General features: G+C 38.6%; 1 long non-coding RNA gene across 1 annotated transcript; it reads right to left on the bottom strand.

The window, feature by feature from the left end:
• Nucleotides 1–12,050: 12,050 nt before the first annotated feature.
• On the bottom strand, nucleotides 12,051–13,678 carry LOC125164334 (uncharacterized). The gene is made up of 3 exons (XR_007151724.1): nucleotides 13,559–13,678; nucleotides 12,468–12,533; nucleotides 12,051–12,209 (listed from the first exon to the last, which is right to left on the bottom strand). It is a non-coding gene; the product is annotated as an uncharacterized LOC125164334 (long non-coding RNA).
• Nucleotides 13,679–13,966: the final 288 nt, after the last annotated feature.

Genomic DNA, 13,966 nt, shown 5'->3' on the forward strand with positions numbered 1-13,966 from the left:
TTCTGCTCCAAGTTAGGTGCTTTGATGGTCAGTTTCATCCGTCAATTTGGCTTGGCTACAGTCCTCAGTTATTTGATCAAACACTCTTCTAAAGTGTCGCCATGAAGGTATTTTGTAGATGTGATTAAAGTTGTAATCAATTGACCTTCAGTAAGAAAGATATTCTAGATAATCTGGGTAGGCCTGGTTCAACTAATTAAAAGGCCTTAGCAGCCCAGAGCTGGGACTTCTCTGTGAAAGACATTAGGCATTAGTACTCTCAAATTATAATTCTTCCTAGTGTAATTACTTTTTGGATGCCTAATAGGTAAACTCTCTTTGATAGGAGAACACCTGCCACATAGTAAACCCTCAGTATGGGTTTGCCTAATTAAATTAAATGTCTGATGGGGCGCCTGGGTGGCTCGGTCGGTTGAACCTCCGACTTCGGCTTTCATGGTCTCACGGTTTGTGAGTTCAAGCCCCGCATCAGTCTCTGAGCTGACAGCTCGGAGCCTGGAGCCTGCTTCGGATTCTGTGTCTCCCTCTGTCTGCCCCTCCGCTGCTTTCACTCTGTCTCTCGCATTGTCTCAAAAATAAATAAACATTAAAAAAAGAAAAAAAAGAAAAAGAAATTAATTAATTAATTAATTAAATGTCTGATGACAACCCGATTTTTGGAGTTCTCACATGACAGAAGGAGGAGGGGAATGCTCTGGGGTCTCTTATATGAAGACACTAATCCCATTCATGAGATGTCTGCCCTCACGACCTAATCACCTCTCAAAAGCCCAACTTCCTAATAATATCATCAAACTGGGGGTTAGGATTTCAACGTATGGACTTGGGGGGATGTAAGCACTTAGTCCTTGGCGCTCACCTCTCTTTCTGCAAAAAGGTAATGATTATAGTGCCTACCACATAGAGTTGTTTTGGGTGATAGAGAAGTGCATAAAAATCCCTTAGCATACTGTCGCATATTAAGAACTTAATAGATATTTGCTAGTCTTGTTCTTGCTACTTGAAATTTAGAATAACTCTTTGTAGACTTTTCTTGAGACATATCCAATTAAACATCCAAAAACAATTAGTCTTCATAACTCTGCCTCACTCCTGGGGCTGGAATGCCTCTGGGAGTAGCAAGCGAGTTTGGCCATAGTGTCTGCTGACGTAAAGCTCTGAGACGGGCAGCTGATAACTAACAAGGTGTAGATTTCTCTTCTAGAACTTTCTCACATATAGATGCATCTGGAACTCGATGAAATCTCAAGTCAGTATCTTTGACTTTTCATAAAAATATCAAATTCATACAAGATTATGCAATGCCTTGCTCGCTCAACTCGTCTCTGAAAAAGCCAGAAAGGAAAGGGACTGCTACCAAGGTACCCACATCTGTGTGGCCCTATCCCATATTAATATAACGTATGTATACCTTGATCCTCGTAGCAATCTTATAAAGCATGTAGAGCATTTGCAGTCTCCCTTGGACAGTTCACGAAACAAATTATTTGCGTATCGATCTATCAACTGCGTAAAGGAATTAAGAATCCATGCAGCCTAGATAAAACATTGGGGACACTTCCTACTTACAGATTTTGTTTACTAGTATCTCTGCCCTGCGAACCCAGATCTTATGTACTCGAAATTATTATTGGGCTTCAAAAATATAGGGACAAAATATTTCCCTTTTTTTTTTTTTGCAAGTTCCAACCCCAACATTATGAGTTGTACCTTGTTGAGCAATCCACTTTACATTTTCTGAGCCTCAATTTTTTTGACCATAAGGTTAGGGATAGTAATACCTCCTTAGAAGATTGTGACAATTGCTAGTAATAACACAGAAAGCGGTTCATAGAACCCTTCCATGAAATGTCAGCGACATCCTTTACTTTCAAGAGGCCATTGTATGATGTAAGGACAACAGGCTGGCCAAAATGCTTGTTTCCCCAACCAGATTCAATAGGGATATATAGGCGTATCAAGCAAAATAGCCAAACAGTAAAGGGAGAAAGATTGTGGGCCATCTTCTATATTCCTCAGTGACCAGCATGGTCACTGGGTCATTTTTACTTTACCAACTTTCATCTGTGATTAAGGAAAGCAAAATGTACTTCTGTTTGACTTTCATCAAAATATCAGTACCTACTCATATGGTCTGTATTCTGCTGAACACAGGGTTGTCCTTCAGGAATATCATTAAGAAGAGAGTTATAAAATAGTAAAAATCATCAAATTTACAAATTTCACTTATTTCCTCTATCTCCTTTTTTTTCAATATATAAAGTTTATTGTCAAATTGGTTTCCATACAACACCCAGTGCTCATCCCAAAAGGTGCCCTCCTCAATACCCATCACCCTCCCTCCTCTCCCTCCCACCCTCCATCAACCCTCAGTTTGTTCTCAGTTTTTCTATCTCCTAAATTACAATCCTTTTTCTCAAAGGACGGATGCCCTGATATATTATTCATAAAAACAGATAAAACATACTTAACCCTTCTCTGCTTAACGATATGACCAACACTGCCACTTGCCGAATTACTTCTCTGCCTTATACCCAACCCCATATCTGAGTTCTAAATAACTCAATAAAAATGATTTAAAATGTGGGGTGCCTGGGTGGCTCAGTCGGTTAAGCGTCTGACTTTGGCTCAGGTCATGATCTCGCGGTCCGTGAGTTCAAGCCCCGCGTCGGGCTCTGTGCTGACAGCTCAGAGCCTGGAGCCTGCTTCAGATTCTGTGTCTCCCTCTCTCTCTGACCCTCCCCCGTTCATGCTCTGTCTCTCTCTGTCTCAAAAATAAATAAACATTAAAAAAATGATTTAAAATGTAAGTTAATGCTATTTATTTCCCAGAACCAACAGCATACTTTATGTCTCTCAGCTGGTGTAACATATCAAAAATTCTGATAAAATTCTTAGGATCCTAAAACATCTTTATGAGATAGAATATTGAGCACTTTTATTAGTCATTATGTCTCAGGCACTTTGGTTTTGTCTCATTTTAGAAAGAACAGAGCACTCATAGAAGGACTCCCAGGCAGAGGCTGTTACTTCTCTCAGCTGCAAAAAGAGAAGTTACCACCCTGACATTAAAGTTATGAACTCTGGGGCGCCTGGGTGGCGCAGTCAGTTAAGCGTCCGACTTCGGCCAGGTCACGATCTCGCGGTCTGTGAGTTCGAGCCCCACATCGGGCTCTGGGCTGATGGCTCGGAGCCTGGAGCCTGTTTCCGATTCTGTGTCTCCCTCTCTCTCTGCCCCTCCCCCGTTCATGCTCTGTCTCTCTCTGTCCCAAAAATAAATAAACGTTGAAAAAAAAAATTAAAGTTACCAACTCTGTTTACTTTTGTGATTGCAGGAAGCTCAGACACTCACTCCTTCTGTTTCTTATCTTCACCCTTACCCCAGTCTCCACACTTGACCATGTGTTCCACTAATGGACCTGATCTCCCCCACCTCCCATACCCTTCCACTGTCCCCTTGGATAGCTACCAACCATCGTATAAAAAACTGAAATTAAAAAACTCAATCTTAACTTCTTTGAAGTTTCTATTAACTTTCTTTTTTTTTCTTTTTTCTTTTTTTACTGGACTGAATGTGGGCCATCCCATGAAGATATCGCTTGCCTTGAGACCTTCTCAAGTGGAGAATGATTTTTCTCACCCCCCAAATACCTCAAAGTCATTTCCCATTTCATTTCCAAGCCATTTATCATCTTTTTCCCATAAAAAAAATCTTAGCTCTTAGATTTTCAGGTTGTAACAATCACTGTCCTTCCTTTAAAAAAAAAATGTTTGGGGCGCCTGGGTGGCGCAGTCGGTTGAGCGTCCAACTTCAGCCAGGTCACGATCTCATGGTCTGTGAGTTCGAGCCCCGCGTGGGGCTCTGGGCTGATGGCTCAGAGCCTGGAGCCTGTTTCCGATTCTGTGTCTCCCTCTCTCTCTGCCCCTCCCCCGTTCATGCTCTGTTTCTCTCTGTCCCAAAAATAAATAAACGTTCAAAAATATATATATAAATAAATAAATAATAAAAAAAATAAAAATAAATAAATGTTTGGGGTGCCTGGGTGGCTCAGTCAGTTAAGTGTCCGACTTTGGCTCAGGTCATGATCTCACAGTTTGTGGGTTCAAGCCCCGCATCGGGCTCTGTGCTGACAGCTCAGAGCCTGGAGCCTGTTTCAGATTCTGTGTCTCCCTCTCTCTGACCCTCCCCCATTCATGCTCTGTCTCTCTCTGTCCCAAAAATAAATAAACGTTAAAAAAAATGTCATTTCTTCACCTCCTGACATTCCTCTCATTACTTTTAAGATGTTAAGATGCTCATCATCTCTGTCTCCATCCCTTATCTCATCACTTCCCTGAAGACACTTGAGATACTCTTGGATCATCCATCCCTGACTCTGATTGCTTTTTTTCTTCATTTTCACATCTACAGTTACATTTGCCTCCATCCCAATTCAGCCTTCAGTTACCACCACCGATGTCATCCTCAGTATTTGTGCCCTTATAAATTGCAGCTTACTGATTCAAGAAACTCCACTCAAAAACTTCATCTTTTCCTATACTGCCCAATCATTAATTCAAATGTTATTAAGGTAAAATTTGATACATCACAGTATGTAGATCTTAAATATTTAGCTCATGTAAGTTAGGAAAATGAATATCCTTTTTTTTCCCACTTGGCCATCATTTTTTCTGGGTTTCAAGTAATTGTAATTTAATTTAATGTCTGGTTGTATTTCTCCTCCGTGAAAGTCTTATATTACATTCCTGATACTTCATTGTTTTGTTTTTCATATATGGGTCTTTAATCTCCTTGGCCCTGAGTTTTATGCGTGGGATGTGCAGATACCCAATTTTCGCAGCATAATTTTTTATAGTGCTATAATTATCTTTTTATGGGGGTAAAATACATATAACATAAAATTTACCATTTTAATCATTCTGCAGGGTTCGATTCAGTGGCATTAAGTGCATCTACATTGTTGTGCAACCATCACCACTGTCCATCTCCAGAACTTCTACATCTTCCCAAACTGAAAAAGTACTCAGTGGACCCTAACTTCCCATATTTTCTTCCCACCGGCCCTTGGCAATCACCATTCTGCTTCCTGTCCGTATGGATTTGATTCCGCTAAGTATTCCATTGGAGCAGAAGCATATAATGCTTGTCCTTTTGTGTCTGGCTTCTTTCGCTTAGCGTTCACGCTGTAGAATGTATCAAAACTTTCTTCCTCCTTAAGGCTGAATAACATGCCATTGTATTTTTATACTACAGGTTTTGTTTTTTTTTTAATCCATTCTTCTGCCACTGGGCATTTGGTTTGTTTCTACCTTTTGGTCACTGGGAACAATGCTGCTAGGAACCTTGGCGTTCAAATATCCATCACCTTTTATTATGTGTTAATATACATGCATGGGTGTGATTCTAGATGTTAATTATATTGCATTGACCTATCAATCCCTTGACTAATATCATATGTTTTAAAAAATCTTGCAAAAATAAGTCTTCGTATTTAGTGGAGAAAGTTTCTTTCACCTTCTTGTTCTTCTGGAACAATGGTCCAAAAAATTAGCCTTTCTCGTTTTCATATAAATTTTACTATCATCTCATAAGGTCCTTCCCCCAAAAATATTGACGACACTGATTTTGCTGGGATTACATTATACCTATCAGTTAATCTGAGTAGAATTTAGTTAAGTGATTGAGTCTTCAAATGCATGAATGTGGTGTGTTACTTATTTAGTGATTCTATAGATCTTTAATAAAGTTCTGTTATGTTCTCTGTAGAGGTTTTGCATATTATTGGACTTATTCCTAGATACTCACTATTTTTGTTGCAACTGTTAAGAAAATGGTTTTCACTTTTATGTCTACCTAACATTTTGCTGTTGTATTGAAATTCAATACATTGTTGTACCTATTGCAAAAATTGCAAAAAAAATGCACCTAATTGATTTTGTACCTGTGGCTACTGCTAAGCTCTATGAGAAGTTATCGATTTTTTTCTATTTTCCATATTAACAATATGTAACTTGAAAATAATGAGAAATGTGTTTCTCCATTTTTTTATTATTTTACTCTCTATTTGTTTTCCTCCCTCGCTCTAATGGCCAGGATCTCTAGGTCAATGTTAAATATTTATCCTCAAAGGGAAAATTTCACAACATTAGCATTATTTACTATGTATGTTTCAGGTTTTTTGAATACATCTTTCCTCAGTTTAAACAATTTCCTTTCTTTAGTTGTCTAAAATTTTTAAACATAAATAAATTTTTAATTTTACCAAATATATTTACTTATTGATTGAATAAGATTTTTGTCCTTTCACCTAATTGCTTTCTAATAATTGCTTTTGTAATGTTAAATTAAACTTATCTTTCTGCAACAAATCCGTTTTCATCATGATACATTAATCTTTTATATAAATGAGATTATATATATATAATAATATATACAGAGAAAAGAGATATATAAGAGAAAAGTAATACATATTACTTATATATCTATTACTTTTCTCTGTATATATTATGATATATACAACCACACAGTCTCTTTTTAAATTAATTAATTTATTAATTTTGAGAGAGAGAGAGAGAGAGAGAAAGAGAGAGAGAGAATCCCAAGCAGGCTCCACACTGCCAGCACAAAGCTCTGACACGGGGCTCAAGCTCATGAATTGTGAAATCATGGCCTGAGCTGAAACCAAGAGTCAGACGCTTAACCAGCTGAGCCACCTAGGCACCCTGTTAACCACACGGCCTTAAGGATCCCATCAACTGTCTCTACAAACACTAATGTAGGATTCACAGTAGAAGAGAAAGTTGAGAACTATGGGGATGCCACATGTATCACCCTAAATAAGAAGACAGTACTTTGCTGTATGAGAATAGGGCTTTATATGATCTCTGGAATAAAAAGCATCTTTGGAATCTGTTATCTGCATGCTTATTTCTTTAAGTGCTGCTTCTACTCATTCATGTAGAATATGGAGTCTGACTCATCCCTAAATTCTATAATCTTAGCTTTGAATTTCACCACTCGCCCTTTATAGACTGGCCATACCCATAGACTTTGATAAAAGTTCCTTATTATTGGAATTTTTTGATGTTTGGTCCTTCATATTTGGTCATTTTTAATTCTCATAATATTATCATATTTGATGTATTTCTACAAATTACTCCATACTGGAATACAATGTAGTCGAGGATGGGAAATATTCTTCTGCACTATGCCATCAACAAATATTTACTGGATTCCCAGAGGGGCTGGGAACCATAGTCAAAATGAAATACTGTAAGATATCCTTCATGTGTTTCTCCAGTTAGAAGGAAAAAGTTACATTCTCACATGTACACCGTGACACAAGAAAACAAGAATCCAGGGAATGGAACAGATGAGTGTTTCTAAACATGACTGGTCATCAAAATCATTGGGGTAGTCTCAATTTCAAACGTCTGGGTCCAGCCCCCAAAGACTGTGATCAGTAGGATTGTACGAAGCATAGGATTGTATGTATGATTTTAAAGTAATTTTTGAATACATCGGCTACACACCCAACATGAAATTTAAAAACCACAAAAGAATAATCAAATGAAAGGTTTTCTCATATCCTGTTCCTTTGCTTGTCTTCTCAGAAGCAACCACTCATAAAAATGTCTTAGTCCTTCTGGATGGACTCTCTCTCTGTCTCTGTCTCTGTCTCTATCTCTGTCTCTCTCTCTCTTTTACAAAAGCAAGCATTACATACACATTGTTCTATATTTTGCTTTTTCACTTAATAGAACTCGAGATCGCTTTATATCCTCAGGAAAAAAATCATCTAGACAAAGCATGTCAATATTGAGACCATTCCTTTTATATCCAAGTAATTGAGAAACAAATTGCCATGCTAGAATGATTCCCTTTAAAAAAAAACTAGAAATATCAAAGTATGTCAGTTTTTAAATTTTGACTGCAAACTACTTGTATACTTCAGGAATTTTCAGCAACAGCAAAATGCTATTGCCAATACAGCTGTGACCATTCAGTCTTGGGTATGAGGTTGGATATGAAAACGACAAATAGCGCGGAGACCTTCCCACTAAACGTGAAGTTATTCACTACCTGTTTATTTTTTAGAATTCCCATAAGGACCCTTTTATTAGTTATAACACAATTGTTTGCAGCCAAAGCAGAAAGGATACAAAACTATGTTTACATCAAGAGAAGAAAACCTGGACTATTTGAAAAAGAATATAAAATGAATCACAGCAATATTTAACCTGAAAAGAAAAACTTGGAAGATCATGCACTATTCTACATTGAAGACAGTGGTCAATGAAAACTGAATTTCATTCCTTTCTGGTTGGCACAATCTAGATGTTTTAGTCTTTTAAGTTTTGAAATTAAATTCCATTTCATCTGAGAGGCAAATAATGGTGTTATTGTTATTACCTCTGACTTTAGAACCAATTTTTACGGTAAAATGAAGAATTAAGAATCATATCAAGGGAACTGGCAGGAACTCCAGCTTGATTTATATGAACTTACCTTCAGCATCCCAACTGACAGGGGAGATGGAGGAAATGTAATGCTTTTAACAAGAAAGACATGTGTATGGCATGCAGAATACTTCTTTTTTCTGCCAGAGTTTTAATTTTCTTTTCTATAAATTTGGAATGTTGGACTAGATCAGAAAACCTTGGCTCATGCCCCAAATCCAGCTTGCCACCTGCATTTGTATACTTGTATATAAAGTTTTATTGGACCACAGCCACATCCATTTGTTAACATATTGGTTATGGCTGCTTTTGTTCCACAAAGTCAAAGTTGAATAGTTGCCATGAGACTATATGGCTGCAAAGCTAAGAATATTTGCAGAAGTAAGGGTGCTTGGGTAATTCAGTCAGTTGAGCATCTGACTTCAGCCCAGGTCATGATCTCATGGCTCGTCAGTTCAAGCCCCGAGTTGGGCTTTGCGCTGACTTTGCAGAACCTGCTTTGGATGATCTCTCTCCCTCACTCTGTGCCCCTCCCTGGCTCACACACAAGTTCTCTCTCTCTCTCAAAAGTAAACAAACATTTTTAAAAATTTTATATAAAGGAAAGAATATTTGCATAAGTTTACAAATCCTTGAACTTGATAATAATGACTAATAAAATTTCACATTGGTGGAGCACCTCCTCTATGCTAAAAACTTCATATGCTTTACTCCACTTACATTTGTAAAAATGTTTAAGATGGATGCTGAACTTTGAGTAGTCCCTAAACTCACTTGGGGGAACTGATCTCAACTCAGGTTCAATAACTTTAAAGTCCTCATTCTTAAACAATAAACACCCATCTAGTTCTCAAGACCAGATATATTTGCGGAATGTGTATAGCCTATGACAAGATATGAAGGACGTGAGAGGTGAAATGTAGATTTATCAAATAGGCTATTTGAGGACAGGCATGATATCTTCCTTTTTGTTTCCCTAGTAACTGTCGCAGAACTGTTATATAGTTAGCACATACTAAAAATTGTATGAATGCATCAACTCTGCAGGCTTGAGGGAAATTAATATTGTATAAGATGGGGAGAGGCAACATAAAACCATGATAGAAGTCAGATATATTGTGGAATATTCCTGTAAAGGACATAAGAAAAGTAACATGTTCTATTTCAAGAAGGAAAGATCAAAGTTGAAACTAGCCATACTACCTTTGAGTGAGGGAGCAGATCAGAGTGGAATGAAACTTGGACCCAGCTGAAGAAGATGTCTTCCAAAGTACAGCTTGAAATTCCAGTTTCTTCTCCAAGGCATGGAATATTTATTGTCATCAATCTAGAAAGAGCTGTCAATACAAGTTGTAACTCTTTCTGCACACTTTCTTCTGTGAGCAGACTTCCTAGACAAGTGGTTCACTGTCTAGCTGGAAAATATCATGATTATTCCTCTGGTCACACCTCATTCAAAGCACATCATTCAAAACATTTGCTTGAATAATTCCTAACTTCCTGTAGTGAGTCTCTAACCAGCCCAGCCCAAGAAAAGTTAGGTCCTAGCCAGCAATATAAGTGATGTCACCTAAGTGTCAACACAAAGTGAGCAAACATTTTAAAATTTCTAAAAGAGAGAGAGAGAGAAATAAAGAGAAAGAAAAAAAGAAAGATAGAGGGAGAGTTTTATTTAAGTGGGGACAGCTCCCCAAATACAATCTTCACAAAGAGTGCTCCAGAGAAGGAATGCTTAATACAAGATTATGCATGTTTTTTTGTTACATCAGGCATTCGAAATTATCTGGCCAAGGACATTTCATACAATTACAAACTTTATCTGCTGCTTTTAGCATCTGTAAGGTTGCAAGCTTCAGAACATTCTCTTTATTTGAAATGTTTCCTTTAGGTTATTTGCTAACAAGGCAGATGTATAGTGGGTGCTCGGTGAAGAAATAGAGCCCATGCTTTGAAGTTTGGTGAAGTCATTCTGATCTTGATAAGAGTATAGCTTCCCTGGGAGCCCAGGAGAAGAGCCCACAGACATTAAAAGTTGAAAATTTCCTTTACTGCAAGTATCATATATCAGTGTGGGAAATCGCCAAGACAACCCAGAGAATCTAGGGATGGCCAAGATTGGCCCTGTATTTCCTTTCATGCATCCTTCAGGTTTACCCACCTATCACCTTTAAATGTTTTAAACCTTCATGAATGGAAGGCGTCTGTCCCTATCTGCAACAGTCACCCTTTGGTGACTCGAAACTGTTTACCCTTTATTTCTGACACACAACTCAGCTCGATTCTTTTATACCGAGGGGCATATGTTATGAACACGTTGTTATGGAAGGTAGAGACCACTTATTCTCTTCTGTCCAATCTCCAGAATTTTCTCTTATGTCTAGTAGTTAACACAGGAATGAAGGCCAATGGTCACTGAACTGCTATGAATGCTGGAAGGAGAAACGACTATTGAGGTCCCGGTCAGCCCATGATGACATCTTAGGATCATAAAGCCTATTGTTTTAAAGGCAGGATGGGCCATGCTTATCCACTATTATACATGTGGAGTGAGGATAGAGCCAGAGCAAATAAACAGCAAGCAAACAAACAAAAAAAACAGAGCCATGTAAATGATTGACCTAAGAAGCCAGAATACAAGTGACAAACAATGACTCCCCACAGGGTCATACATTGAAATGGTGGAGGGGCACCTGGGTGGCTCAGTCAGTTAAGCGGTCAGATCTTGATTTGGGCTTAGGTCATGATCTCACAGTCGTGAGATCCAGTCCTGAGTAGGGCTCTGTGCTGGGTGTAGAGCCTGCTTGAGATCCTCTGTCTCCCTCTCTCTGCTCCTCCCCACTCACTCACTCCCTTGTTCCTTGAAAAAGAAAAGTTAAAAATTAAAAATAAATGGGGATATGGAAGGCTTTCATTCCTAATATCCTGAGACAATGGAGGTCCTGGATTTCATAAAATAAAGCACAGTCAGTTACAATATATACACTTGGATTAAAACCACATCTCATAATGGAAGAAGTTCTAGATTAGTTTTAAATCTTCACATATACCTGAAACATCTTCAAAATGGATTTCCTTTCTGGTCGTTCCCTCTTAAAACCACATACCATCCCAATATTTCCAGGCTCCTTAAAACAAAATGACATTGTTCGTCCCCTACACTCAATTTTGAGAGCTGAGACCACCTTCATCCACACAGCTTTAACTGTTGGGATGGAGATCTGAAGCCACTTGTGTCAACATGGCATTTCTCTTTGTTCCAGGAGATTCCTGGCCAGGAAGATAAGACTGTAAACCAATAAATAATGTTACCATTGGTGCCAGGACTTTCCTAAAAGCCAAAACATTTGAATGAATAGTTTGCTCATCTGAACAAGCAGCCCCGCTGTGGGAACAATGGGTTGTTCGTTTAGCCAAACAGCTCACTTATCAAACATCTGTTTATTTATCAAAACTCCCTGCAAGATGCTTGCTTCACTGTGCCCACCAAAGCGAACATACTATATCAAGAACTTGACCCAATCCCAGTAAGATATGTGCGTTGAAAGACCTGCCTTGAAGTACTCCTACCAAAGTCTACGCCTGGCCTCTTCTTCCCGAGACGCTACCAAGACTACCGAAGTCATGCTCTATCTCACAGTAGGTTTAATTGGCTTAGCTTTGTTTGAAGAACAAGGTTTGATGGTGGTCTTTTGCGGAATTGATAGTCAGTCCTCATCTATATCCAACTGTCAGCTGCAGTGTCTCCTGATCTTTAAATGGATAAACCCCAGTAATCATGGAAAGAATACAGAAGGACACATGCCTGGAGAAATATGTATGGGAAACTTACAGAACCCTCACTCGTTTTAAGATAGCTCGTCAAAAACAAATAAGACCACAATTTTATCTACGGTCCAAAGGGAGTTTGTTGATATATGTATTTACTATGATAATACTACATATACTAATAGTATGTGTAATAATACTATATATACTAACATAATCATTAATCATGAATCATTAAATACCTTTAAAAGACTATTGTGAGATTTTCTGATTCACATTCCAGATTCTTCAATAAGAAGTAATAACATCTGAAGAGATAGAAAAAAAGAGAAAGAGATATCCCAAGCACAACTTTGAAATGTACATTATGTTATTTCAAATGAGTTCCTCAACCCTTACTCCCACCCTCTCAAGCCTCTTCCTTCTTCTCTTGGTAAATGATTTGACATTCTAGTATCCAGCAATGCTGCCCATGTTATTTCAGGACTTTGAATCCCTTATGTTGGCTCCGTTGTGTCAGCAAGAAAATTTCCTTCCTTCCTCTGTTCTTTCCTTTTCTGCCTTGCCTTGCCTTTCTCTTCCTTCCTTCCTTCATCTTCCTTCCTTCCTTCATCTTTCTTTCTTTCTTTCTCTCTCTCTCTTTCCTTCTTTTTTCTTTCTTTCTTTCTTTCTTTCTTTCTACTTGAATTGCCTCTTCCGTTGGTTGCAGTATATAAATAGTTCTAATGATGCGGTGTGATTCTATATCTATGATTACCTGGAGATGTTGTGTCAAATATACAGCATTATAAATGATACACTGAGAGGCACCCAGGGGGCTCAGTTGGTCAAGCATCCAGCTCTTGATCTCAGCTCAGTTATTGATCTCAGGGTTGTGAGTTCAAGCCCCATGTTGGGCTCCACACCCAATATGGAGCCTACTTAAAAAATAAATAAGGAAGGGAACCTGGGTGTCTCAGTAGGTTAAGCCTCTGACTGTTGATTTCTACTCACGTCATGATCTCATGGTTCATGGATTCTAGCCCCATATCAGACTCTACGCTGACAGCACAGAGCCTGTTTAAGATTCTGTCTCCCTCTCTCTGACCCTGTCCCCCGCCTCAAAATAAATAAAAATTGTAAAATAAGTAAATAATACATTTACAGAGGCATTTTAAATTTTTTTTCTGCTCATTTTTGTGTGATTTGATCTCACCATCCACTATTACTCTCCTGCTCTCCTGGTAGTCGCATGTTCTGAGTCTAAGAGTTCTTATTCACGACTAACGAATTGATCGATTATTCATTTAAGTCTTCCTACCCGATCCAAACTATGGAATTAACTGTGTCTTACTTGCAGCTGTTCAAAAGAATGGTCCATAAAAGCATCTCGGCGTTAAAAGTGCACTTGCTTTGTCGCGTTTTAACATGTGGGTTTTATTATTTTCAGGCACGGTGAGGCCAACATATCAAGAGAAGCTTACCATTGAAAACACAGTTTGTTAGTCACAGTGCCCCAGAGAAGGGAGCAGGCCATGCCACACAGGGCCACATGAAGAAGCACAGGAGACAGAAGGAATGAAGGGAAAGTATCTGTGGAAGCCCTTATTGCGGTCCCACGGGAAAGTTTTCGCACAGCAGGGAAGCAGGCGTGGGATCAGTTCGTTTGAATCATTTCTGGGTATAGCTCTTCTGGTGCACAGCAGCTATCTCTAGTTGTCTGCTGCCTGGCCTTGGGATAATGAGGGCAGAGAAATATTGC

Source organism: Prionailurus viverrinus, chromosome B1 (assembly GCF_022837055.1).
Source record: "Prionailurus viverrinus isolate Anna chromosome B1, UM_Priviv_1.0, whole genome shotgun sequence".
NCBI lineage: Eukaryota > Metazoa > Chordata > Mammalia > Carnivora > Felidae > Prionailurus > Prionailurus viverrinus.